The sequence below is a fragment of the Triticum urartu genome, chromosome 3A (assembly GCF_056163025.1).
Source record: "Triticum urartu cultivar PI428250 chromosome 3A, HENAU_Tu73, whole genome shotgun sequence".
NCBI lineage: Eukaryota > Viridiplantae > Streptophyta > Magnoliopsida > Poales > Poaceae > Triticum > Triticum urartu.
In genome coordinates, this window is record NC_141875.1 from 307,714,645 (window position 1) to 307,727,803 (window position 13,159).

Here is a 13,159-nt window from a genome sequence, read left to right on the forward strand (position 1 = left end):
ATGTCATCATGTGCATTGCATCATCATGTTTTAAAAACTTGCATCTGTCCCGGTCCCCCAGTTCCATCCGTTGTCCGTTCTGAGCCTAGACACACTTGCACGCGCCCACGGCATGTCCAAAATAGTATTTTATAAGTGGCCAGAAAATGTTCTCGGAATGGGAGGAAAGTTGGCGTGTGGTCTTATTATATTGTAGATAGACCGCCTGTCAAGTTTCATCGCATTCTGAGTTCGTTTGACGCCCCAACGATTAACTATAGCGACAATATAGTCGGTTAAACGTCGGACGTTTTCGGTCTCCGGAACCAGTCGCCGAGCCTCTCTTCTCTTCTCTCAGCCTAAGACCTTCTGCACAGTCCACTACCGACCACCAGGCCTAACCCAGGCTCTCTCGTCAGTCCGCGGACCTCCTCACGCGCGCGTCCGAAAGCTGTCCCGGACCCGACCCGGGCAGTCGTCACCATTGTCCCAAACATCTACAAAACATCTCCGTTTTGTTACTTGGACTCCCTAGTCTATTTTTCTCGACCGCTTGATTTTATTTGGACGGACGGATTAGCCCCTAAACTCTCCCTCTTTCCTTATATGTATATTCTCCCTAGTGTAAATCTAGACCAAACCCTAGAAACTAGGGATCTGTCCCATCCATTCCGTGTCCGCCGCCACCACTCTCTCCCTTGGTTTCAGCGCCAAACCAATCCCCAAATCGGCAGCCTCGATCCAAATCCTCCCGCACTACCAAGCTCTTCCACGACGCCGAGCTCGCCATGCCCTGCACCGCTCCTCCTCTGCGCGCCCCGTCTTCCTCGTCAACCAGGATCGGCCTCGTCCCTCTCTCTCCCTCCGTTCTCCTCCTTCGGTCTCTCTCGCTCTCTCAAATTCTATCTCTCTCTCGCCAGGTACAGGAGGTCGCCCTACTGCCATGGCGCCCGAGACCTCGCCCGCATCTCCTCTACCCCGCGCCTCGGATCCGTTCCCTGTTTCGCCTCCCACACTGAGCTCCTCAAGTCCCGCGTCCGCCGTGTCCATGGAGCAGATCGGCGTCGTCCTCGCCTCCCGCAGGACCCTCCTGCTCCGCAAGTCCAGGCCGCGGCCTCCTTTTGCTTCCCTCGTCCTCGCTTGATCTCGAGCAGGGGAGCAGACACGTCATCGCTCCCTCTGCCATGGAGCTCGCCTCCCGTCGCAAAGCGCCGCCAGTCCCTCTCCGGCCAGGCCGTCCCATGCTCCTACCTGCGCCTGTACGCTCGCAGCACCGCTCCTGACTCGCTCGATCCAGGCGGGATCGAGGAGCGGGACGAGCTCAGCCACCGCGTGGGCCTCGGCCTAGGGTGAGCAGCCTCCCCAGCGCCCTCTGATATTTTTTCCGCCGATTGGGCCAACCAGTTTCAGCCCATTGTGTTTTTTTCCTGCTACTGCAATTTAGCTATTTTCCAAAAAAACTGTTTTTATATAGAAAAGTCCCTAGACAACATGCATATAATAACTCACAAACCATGCATCGGATTAAAACAAACTTCATATGGAAGTTGCTTAGAATTTTGTCTAGTTTCATAATATGCCACTTTCATCCATGTTCAAAATGTTTAAAATGCTGTTTGTTTAAACTTTCTTAAATAACTTGCTAAAATGCTTTAATTCATAACTAAATAAGCGTAGCTCCAAACCTAATAAACTTTATATGTAAATGGGGTAGAAAAATGCCTAGATTATCATGATGGCTTTACTTTGCATGTTTAACAACTCTAAAATTGTGTTTAGGGCAGAACAGTACCATAACCAAAATATGCACATGAGGATTTTTCCGGACTTGTTGTTTGTTGTTCCGGCCTCATTTAAACTTGCCTAGATAGATAGCTTCATTATGCTTCACCTCTTGCCATGATAACAACATTTAATCTTGTTGAGTACATAAACAAGATCGAACTAAATAAGTCACGTGGTGTTTCGCCAATATGCAACTCATTGCATATTGATCTCCACTTAATTTGTAGAATTGCTTGTGCACTTTGCCATGCCATGCTTCATTAAACCGGACATGCATCATACTTGATTGTGCATCATGCCATGATTATGTGATGGTTGTTTACTTTGTTGTTTGCTTCTTTCCGGTGTTGCTTCTTCGGGTTAGTTCCGATAACGTCGCGTTTGTGAGGATCCGTTCGACAACGTCCGTTTGTCTTCTTCTTGGACTCGTTCTTCTTCCTCGCGGGATCTCAGGCAAGACGACCATACCCTCGAAATCACTTCTATCTTTGCTTGCTAGTTTCTCGCTCTTTTGCTACGCCTATGTTGCGATACCTACCACTTGCTTATCATGCCTCCCATATTATTAAGCCAAGCCTCTAACCCACCTTGTCCTAGCAAACCGTTGTTTGGCTATGTTACTGCTTTGCTCAGCGGTTATGGGCAGATGGGAATTTGTTAATGTCCGGTCGTAGATACCCTGAAATCTTAACTTAATTAAAATGCATCAACCGCGTGTGTAACCGTGATGGTCTCTTCTTGGCGGAGTCCGGGAAGTGAACACGGTGTTGGAGTAATGCTTGACGTAGGTTGTTCTAGGATCACTTCTTGATCATAATTTCTCGAACGTGCTTTGCCTTCTCTTCTCGCTCTCATTTGCATATGTTAGCCACCATATATGCTAGTCGCTTGCTGTAGCTCCACCTCATACCTTTTCCCTACCTATAAGCTTAAATAGTCTTGATCGCGAGGGTGTGAGATTACTGAGTCCCCGTGACTCACAGATACTTCCAAAACCAGTTTGCAGGTGCCGATGATACCGTGCAGGTGACGCAATCGAGCTCAAGGAGGAGCTCGATGAAGATCTCGTTCATTGTGTTGTTTTGTTTCAGTTGATCAGTAGTGGAGCCCAGTTGGGTCGATCGGGGATCTATGTAGCATTTGAGGTAGTCTTCTTTCATTTTGGTTCCGTAGTTGGACCTTGATTGTATCTGGATGATGTAATACTTTATTCATGTATTGTGTGAAGTGGCGAATGTAAGCCAATTATGTATCTCTTTCCCTTATGTATTACATGGGTTGTTGCGAAGATTACCTCTCTCGCGACATTGCTTTCAATGCCGTTATGCCTCTAAGTCGTGCTTCGACACGTGGGAGGTATAGCCGCATCGAGGGCATTACAATGGTCATGATCTCGTACCTCATATGGTTGTGCAGCTCTACCGTTGCGATGATATACCTGAGGACGACCTGGTGGTGGTGGTGGTGGTTGCACGTAGTTCTGATTTTGATCAACCTCATCCTCGTAATGGTCCTCCACCTCTGCAGTAGAAGTAGGAGCTACAGAAGTATCAACATTGGCACCAGAATTTTGCCCAGGGTCTATGGGAAGGCTCTGTGCTCGTCCCACTTGATTTGTAAGGCGACGTTGTTGTTGTTGTTGTTGTTGTTGTTGTAGAGGTGCGTTAGGTGCAGCCAGTGGTGGTGGTGCAAGACGCACGAGCAATTCATTAAACTTGTTATCGAGCTTTGTTTCAAACGTCTTTTCCATGCCATCTATCTTCTCCATGGCCTCTTCAAATATGTTTAGCACATCTTGCACATGTCCACTCATCATTTGATGAAATTTATCATGCAACTCCTTATTCGTCATGTTCTCCCAGTCAGTCTCGTCGGCTTGTGATCCTGCCATGGTTAGCAGCAATAGAAACACACAAGAATATGATCCTATAGACTACTAACAAGAGGTGGTGGTGGGTGTCACAAATCCGTCAAGCAAATCTCAAATTGTTACCAGTTCTTACCCAGCAACAGGCGGTGATCGGCAACCGTTGTAGGCAAAACTCTCAAATCTTGGATAGAGCGATTACCAGGGAGAGTCAAACGCATGACGTAGATGTATGTGGAGCTAGGAAGGCTTATAATATGGTAGCAAAAAGGGTCAGCAATAATCAATTCAGAGATGCAAAGTTGAATAAACGCTCAACGACGGTACTGTGCTGGTCCTAGGCTAGACCATGCTAGAGACGCGAGCCTAGAACACTAACAAAATCACGACGCTGCACGTAAACAAGGGAGGAGCATGCTCTGAAATTTGTTTTCTTTTTTTTTCGCTTTTTTCCTCTTTTTTTTGCTCCGCAACAAATTTTTTCGAGAAACTCTACAAATGGTCTAAAAACTGCTTAGCCAGAATTTTCCAGACTTAGCTTTTTTAAAACTGGAACTATTTTTCTATTGCGGGTAGCACGAAAGTTTGGGAGTCCTACTCTGTCACGACTCGGAGTATGGCGTGATCTGGAAATCCAAAAGAGAGTAAAAAAATACTGGACTTGGACTAGGACTGGTGGCGGAGATGAATTTGGTGGAACTCGGACTGGTGGCGGAGATGAATCTGGTGGAACTCAGACTGGTGGCGAATCGGTGATGGAGGTGGACTCGGATTATCGTGATGGCGGTGGATATGTGGTATATGGCAATGGTATATGCGGACTCCGATTGGTGGTTGTATATGATGATGGTATATGTGGACTCGGATTGGTGGTTGTATATGGCAGCGGCGATGTATATGGTGGGGTGGTGGTATATGGCAATGATGATGACGATAGTGCGGCGGCAACGTGACAACCTGTGAATAGAACTCGAAACTCTAAGGGACTAGACGCTAAGACCAGCAACTCGAGACGACGATGCAACCGCAAACTCAACAAAGCAAAAATCTAAAAATACTATGCAAAGGCTCAGATTGGTTCAGATATGATGAACTAACCCTAATTTCGTTTAGCTTTTTTCGTCGACTGTCAGTATGAAGAACGGACTCGATCTAAACTACGAAAAACTGTAAAATCTCACCAAGCAACCTGGAAATCTGATACCACTTGATAGAGGTGAAGTTGTCCCGATGTTTCGATGAGATAGATATCGTTTTCAGTGGGAGTTAACTTTGACGATCCGACTACAAACATGCGAAGACGTCGCGCCTTAGCAATCGCTAAACCAACTTCCGAGGGTTATTGACCACGCTGGAGCACGATCAACCTGACCACTAGGGTCTATTTCCTACGAGCAAACAAAGAACAAGCAAGAAACTGAGATTGCAATATGGATATTGCGAATAAAAGAGGAAAGCTTTATTAATGAAGGTGGGGTTCCGTGACGTCTTGGTCTGGTCGTTGGACACATCCGAAGTACGCGAAGTTGCAGCTATGGTGAACTTTTAATCTAAACAAAACCCATAGTCTAAACTATGCTCTAAGGGTTGTATATATGGAGAAGAGAGGGGGGGATTTCGTGGCCCTTGGAGGAGGGGTCCGAAACCAACCCTAACTCTTGTTTCCCCACACATACAGACTCTAAGAACAGCCTATACTTAAGTATTTCAAAAATACATAGGCCTGGCCCAATAATAAGGTGACGCAGCACCTAGAATAGCCTTTGGACGAAATTTATGAAGTGGCATCTTGTATATTTTGTCCAAGGCTTCATGCACTCCTTATGGTGGCTTCAAAAGTCCTGAAATAATCACCTGTAACAACGTTCTTGATCCCCTTGCGCATGCCATCATCTCTGCTCTAGTGTTCATCCCTCTTATCCATGCCAGGCCCTTCATTTGTAAGCAAAACAAATGTATCCAATTTAGGCAACATCATATATTCTCATAAACATTAGAATCATTACCAAGAAACGAAAGTACCTGATAATTTAATTGGCGTGCGCGAGCTCTAGTAATTGGTCCAGTATGTATAGCAGCAGGGGCTGTGGGTGTAATAGTGGTATTGATGTCCTCATCAATAACAAACTATGTGGATGGCAGCTTTTGTAATTGAGTACTTTTAAAATTTGAGTTTTGAGTAGTGGTTAAGGATATAATAAAGGATTTGATATGAAGAGAATATGAATTATGGATGAACCAGTGCATTTTTTTGGCGATACTTGTCTCCGTGAACACTTGACCAATGGAAAAGAAAATGTATTCCATAGAGTGGAGTTTGGACAAATGAGTTGGAGTTTGGTTTTAGTTACGATGGTTTCCCAAGAGTATGAAGGAATGAAGTACTATTGGATTTAAATGGGATGTAATGATGGAATATAGAACAATAGTAGCACCAAGGATTTGTTAAAGATATACAAGTGTTGAAGTGGGACCATAACCCACAGGACCCAGGATTTGATAAGGAAACTAGCACAATCTTGTTGATGAAAAGAATTCTAGAAGAAGTTGTGATTTCATCAGCAGACATTTCACAGGAGGTCTCGTAAACCCGAGAGTTGTCAAGAAATGATAGATGTTTCGTTTGGCTTGCAGAACGAATGGATTTACCCGAACCTAGTTCATGGAGAAGAGAAGTTCCGCAATGCTTGTGAGGATGCCCAAGTGTTAGAATATGTGATTCACTATCTGCGTATGTTGTAATGATTCAAGTACGGGATGGATTGGCCCCCATACCGGAGACTTCTATCATGGGCTATCATATGTTGATAGAAAACCAGAGAGACTTAAGACCCTAGAAGAGTGTCGACACGACAAACCAAAAGCCTTAGAATGACAAGATGATGGAAACCCTGTACAGGCACCTGTTGCCAATCGTAGGTTATACAGTGAGATTCAACCCAGACTCATTCCCTGCAGGATAACAAGTAATTATCGACCACCATGAGATTTTCGATAGTTGTTTAGCATTGGCGATAGCCTGACAGCAAAGAAGACCCAGTCTCGAAAGGATTTGATTTTGATGAAAGGACACAAGATTTTGAGGAAAAGGTTATGCCCTTACCGGAAGTGCACCAGTGAAGGAGTTATCCCGAAGAATATGAGAAGACTAACACCGTCAACCCGATGGCTAGAGTGCAAGAGTTTTGTTGGAACAATAACAATGCTTCTAAGGGTGGTAGCACCCATACACTCTGTTGATTAATGGATTTTCGAGAAGACCCCCCAAGCTAACCTTCCTTCTAGCCTCTCCGAATCTTGAGGACGAGATTCATTTTAAGGGTGGTAGTTTGTAACATCCCAAAATTCTAAATTTTGGAATGTTATATTAAATAAATAATTATGATTTTTTGTTTGTTGTGTGATTGATTGTGTGGAATTGAGTGGAAATTTAAAACTTTTTGAAAGTTGAATGAGAGGGAATAAAAGGACTTTCCCAAAACTTTCATCTTGCATTTTGATCTCCATAAATTCAAATTCATTTCATCACAAACCCCTAGAGTGAAGATAATATGACTTCTTCCATTTAAAGAAAAGAAAGGGTTTTGAAAATGATTTGAATTCCATTTGAAATATGTCAAACTTAGAAACTTTAAGCAACTCAATGAGTTCATGAGGGAAGATAAAATGACTTCTTCAAATTCGAAGAAGGAGAGTTGGAAGTTTCAAATGAATAATTTGGAGGTCACTTTGAAGTTATTTGGAACTCATTTTCCATTTGAAGTTGTTTGAAATTCCAAATTCAAATCCAATTGCGAGTTATTTGGGTTTCTATTCAAATTATTTTTCTCGTAAAAATAAATAAATGTAAATAAGGGTAAAATGATTCCCTTCAATAGAAAATTAGGAGAAAATAAATTTGAAATCATTTTGCTATTCAAAAAACTGTTAAAAAAGAAACAAAAACAAAAGACAAAAGACACACCCACACACACTCACGCCCATGAGCGCCCTAGCGGCCCAGCCGCGCGAAACGGCCCTAGGCAAGCCCCTGCGCCCGAAAACAGAATGCCACGGCCGCCCACACATGACTCCCCTCGCTCGCATGCTCCTTCCTCGCTCACCGTACTCGCTGACGAGTAGGGCCCGCCCCTATCATCTTCAACCTCCCGAGCCGCACGGGATATACACAGCGCCCATGCTCCCGAACCTGCCGGTCGTCTTCCTCGCTCGGATGAGTCTTATCCGCTGCTCCCCAAGCCTGTGCCTGTGCCTGTGCCTATAAAATCCCTGGGACACCCTCATCCGATCCCGCCCCTCCTCTACTCCCCACGTCGCCCGTAGCCGCCGGCCCGCCCATTCGGATTTCGCCGGAGCCAGAGGACCTCATCATCGTTTTTGTCGCCCGTAGACCAGCCCGACCTCCACTCTCTCTGTCAATCTCATTCTCTTGATATACCGCATCTGTTGACATGTTGCTTGGCCCCTAGGTTCACCGGAGATGCCGCCTCGATGACTTGCGTCCTTGCTAGAGCAGAAAGCTGCCGCCCTTCGCTCCGCCCGTCTCGGCCACCCCGAAGCGCGCTGCCTCCAGCACCGGACCGCCCACTCCGCACCGGTCCCGTTCGCTTTCTTCCCCACCGTCGAGAAGCGCCGCAGCCGCCGCCCCGCCATCGCCCGAAGCCAGCGCCGCCGTCTCCTGTACGTTGTCGTTGCTGCTGTAAGCCGAGCCGCTCGCCCCCCTTTCCGTTTGATTTTTTAGTTTAGATCGGTTAACTGTGGGTTTCTTAAACCACGGGTTTGTTAAAAAACTGATCGGTTTTTGTTTCAGTTAGCCGCCGCCGTTTTTCTTAGATAGCGGTCGTTTGCCGTATAAGCTTCTGCAGCGAACAACTTTCAGCCCAAAAAATGGATATATAATGAGGTTGTCGCCTCGATTATTGGATGCTCATTAATAAAGGGTATCTTAGGGTTTAATGAACAGATGATGTCACAACGGTTTACTACAACTTTGGAGGATGACGTCACGGCGGTTTTCAAGATCCATACGAAGGTGCAATGGGAGGAATTTTTCTAAGTGTTGAAGATTGACATGAACAAGTTCAAATCAATCTAGGGCCTAATGTTGGGGATATTACTACTGGACATAAACCGGCTAGGAGAGGCCGGGTTATCCCCATGATGATTACCTTATTTGAAGCCCATGAAGACATGAATGATGGCCTTTCATGAAGGCCCAAGGCCCAAAGGTGGGTTAAGGCCTGTAGACATAAACCGATTTTGATGTATACTTGTATGATAAGATAGGAGTAGAGACCGAGCCGGACATGTTTATGATCTGGCCTCGGGACTCTGTAAACCGGCGGGCGTCGACCTATGTATATAAAGGGGTGACCCGGCGGCGGTTTAGGGACAACACACAATAACTTGTGAGCCAGGAAAAGCAGATTCACTCCCTGGTCATCGAAACCCAATCAATACCATCACAACTGGACGTAGGCTTTTACCTTCATCGAAAGGGGTCGAACCAGTATAACCCTGGCGTCCTTTGTCCGCTTTAACCCCTTTAAGCTAACCCATCGCGATGGCTCCACAACTAAGTCCTTTCACAAGGACATATGCCGTCACAAAACCACGACAATTGGCGCCCATCATGGGGCTATCGCGCGATGATTTCGAGCTCTTAAAGGGCAGCTTCGAAGGACTCAAGGGATACGCTATGGGCCGAATGACTAAAAGTCGTCGCGACAAGCTCTACATTGACGATGCAGGATGGGGTCCCGAGGCCGGCTCAATCGAGGACGGGTACCAGGTCCCCTTTGGTGGAATTCATGTCTTCATCGGCAAGATCGGCGAACCGGGCCCTGAGCCGGACATCTGCACCGACATCATCGAGACGGCTCAGCGTGCAAGATCTGCCCAGGTTCAGCCTGCCGTAAAGCGTGCCTTCGTAGGTGTCATCCATGGAGCGGAATATGAGTATAGATCGGCATCTGGCGGTGAAACCGTTGTCTATTCTGATGATGAGTCTTCAACCGGAGAGACCGAGTCACTGTATCAGCTGCAGGATGGCCGGGTTAGTGGAGGTTCCGACGGCGACAGTATTCTGGACCCCATTGATCCGCCGAGTCAGGTCGCGGTCTTCATGGCCGGTACACAATCAACACAACACTCTTCTACTGCCGTAACACTAACAAAATCACGACGCTGCACGTAAACAAGGGAGGAGCACGCTCTGATTATTTTTCTTTTTTTTCACTATTTTTTCCTCTTTTTTTTGCTCCACAACAAATTTTTTCGAAAAAAGTCTACAAATGGTCTAAAAACTGCCTAGCCAGAATTTTCCAGACTTAGTTTTTTTTTGAGTTTGGAACTATTTTTCTTCTGCGGGTAGTACAAAAGTTCGGGAGTCCTACTCTGTCACGACTCGGAGTATCGCGTGATCTGGAAATCCAAAATAGAGTAACAAAATATTGGACTTGGACTAGGACTAGTGGCGGAGATGAAACTGGTGGAACTCGGACTGGTGGCGGCGATGAATCTGGTGGAACTAGGACTGGTGGCGGATATATGTTGCTGGTGGACCAGGATTGGCGTGATGGCGGCGGATAGGTGGTGGCGTATATGGACACGGATTGGCGGTGACTATGTGGTGGTGGTATAAGGCAGCGACGATGAAGTTGGGGCGGTGGTGGTATACGACAGCAGCGATGATGATGATGCGGTGGTGATATATGGCAGCGGCAACATGACAACATATCAACAGAACTCGAAACTCTAAAGGACTAGACACAAAGACCAGCAACTTGACACGACAATGCAACCGCAAATTCAACAAAGCAAATACAGAAAAGATTATGCAAAGGCTCAGATTGGTTCGGATAGGATGAACTAACCCTAATTTTTTTGGCTTTTTCGTGGACTATAGGTATGAAGAACAGACTCGATCTAAACTACGAAAAGCTGTAAAATCTCACCGAGCAACCTGGAAATTTGATACCACTTGATAGAGGCGAAGGTGTCCCGATGTTTCGATGAGATGGTGGCTATCGTTTTCAGTGGGAGTCGACCTTGACGATCCGACTACAAACGTGCGAGACGTCGCGCCTTAGCTATCGCTAAACCAACTTCCGAGGGGTTATTGACCACGCCGGAGCACGATCAACCTGACCACGAGGGTCTGTTTCCTGCGAGAAAATGAAGCACAAGCAAGAAACTGGGATTGCAATCTAGATATTGCGAATATAAGATGAAAGCTTTATTGATCAAGGTGGGGTTCTGTGACGTCTTCGTCTGGTTGTTGAACACAAACGAAGTACGCGAAGTTGCAGCTATGGCGAAATTTTGATCTAAACAAAACCCAAATTCTAAACGACACCCTAAGGGTTGTATATATGGAGCAAGAGGGGGGGTTTCGTGCCCCTTGGAGGAGGGGTCCAAAACCAACCCTAACTCTTGTTTCCCCACACATATGGACTCTAAAAACAGCCTATACTTAAGTATTTAGAAAATACATGGGCCTGGCCCAATAATAAGGTGACACGGCACCTAGAATAACCTCTGAACAAAATTTATGATGTGGTGTCTTGTATATTTGGTCCAAGGCTTCATGCACTCCTTATGGTGGCTTCAAAGTCCTGAAATCATCACTTGTAACTCCGTTCTTGATCCCCTTACGCATGCCATCATCTCCATGCTTGAACTTGTTTAAAGGTTCATCTTTCTTGTCCAAGCTAGGCCCTTCATTTGTAAGAAAAACAATTGTATCCAATTTAGGCAGCATCATATTCTCATGAACATTAGAATCGTTACCAAGAAACGAAAGTACCTGATAATTCAATTGGCGTGCGCGAGCTCTAGTAATTGGTCCAGTATGTATAGTAGATGGGGCTGTGGGTGTAACAATGGTATTGATTTCCTCATCAATTGACCTACAGGGCTGCAACGTCTTATGTGCAGGAATTTCTACGATGAGTAAGAGTTACGTTGTAGGGTTACGGTCTACACTCAACTTGCCGTTGGTGTTGATGGGACTCCACACCCTTATGTTTGTTTCCGCTGAGACTCATGAGGTATATATATATATCAGTTTTACGTTATTTATACATGTGATTGCACTATGATATATACATTGATGTACTGTGTGTGCCAGCATACCGATCCAGGGATGGCACAGATACACAGAGGCTTGACCGTTTGAGGTCGGGTAGCTATAGAGATGGTATCAGAGCACATGTCAACAGTAGGATGTGACCCTAGAAACTGGAAAGCCCTTAGGAAAGGATCTCCCTAAAACTTAATTTTCAAAAATATCCTTTACTTCTCTTCTTTTCCGAGCTTTATCAAATATTCCCTTTTAGTTAGACAACTGATGAACTGAAGCCACTCCTAGAAGGACAAGATATTAGACAACTGATGTCCACTTCGGAGTAAAGAGGATTTCGTCATGCATTAGATGAGTTGAAGCTACACTAGTCAAAGACTCGAAGAATTTGAAGACACTGGAGAATTCCAAGATTTATATGACTTTAGATGACCAAACCCTTGTTGTATACTCACGTTAGATGCGATGATTTGTGAGCTATCATATTTTGTGTGTGTTTTCCGACAACAACAAATGAAACTTATTTTCAAAACTATATTTTTGTATGGTGTGTATCTCTCTCTCTATCCCTCTTATCTCATCCCAAAACCCATGGACCCAATAGATGATGAATGAACATGGACTTGTATTATCTGGACCGATCACTCAGTTGGAGATAGAGCTATGGATTCAAAACATGGAGAATCACTTCGGGAGCAAATTTGTTGCAAGGAAGTATGAGGTTCAATACGCTCTTCAGTACTTTACAAAAAGTGCTGCAACCTGGTGGAAAATGCATTAGGCCATACAAGGATGTAATGGAGCAAAAACTTGGGAGGAATAGAAGAAGACTCTGTTGGGATCCCGTATTATCCCGAAGCACGGTTATAAACCGATGAAGGAACCTTGTGCCTGCAAGGTATGCGGAGAAATAGGACACACCGATGAAGAACACAAGGATGGATGCCCTCATTGTGAAGAAAATCACCCAAGGAAGAATGCCCAACTAGGCAGGTTACTTGTTTCTTGTGCAAAGGAACCACACACTACCCAGCCCAATGTCATATTTACCCCAAGGTACAAGAAATTACCAAGCAGTAGAAGGAAGCAATGAAAGAAGCCCTCAGGGAAAGTTTAAAAGAACCTCTGATGAAGGAAGATGTTGACGACCCTGATGGAGTAAGCCTAAACAAATTTTACTCCAATGCCTGCTATTCATTGGAGAAGGACATTTTTCACTGTATTGCACGAAGCAAAGCCAAGAGTATCTGGAGACTTCTCGACATAAGAAGTGGAGTTTGATCCACAAGAGATAGAAGAATTGATCGGAACGAAGAAGTTGAGGAAGAGAAAGAGCATGGATCCCATTAACAACCCAGTTTCTCAAAGAAGGACCGGAGTCATATCACATGTTTCAAGTGTAAGCATAGTGGTCATTATGCTAGAAAATGCCTAGAAAGGAAGCC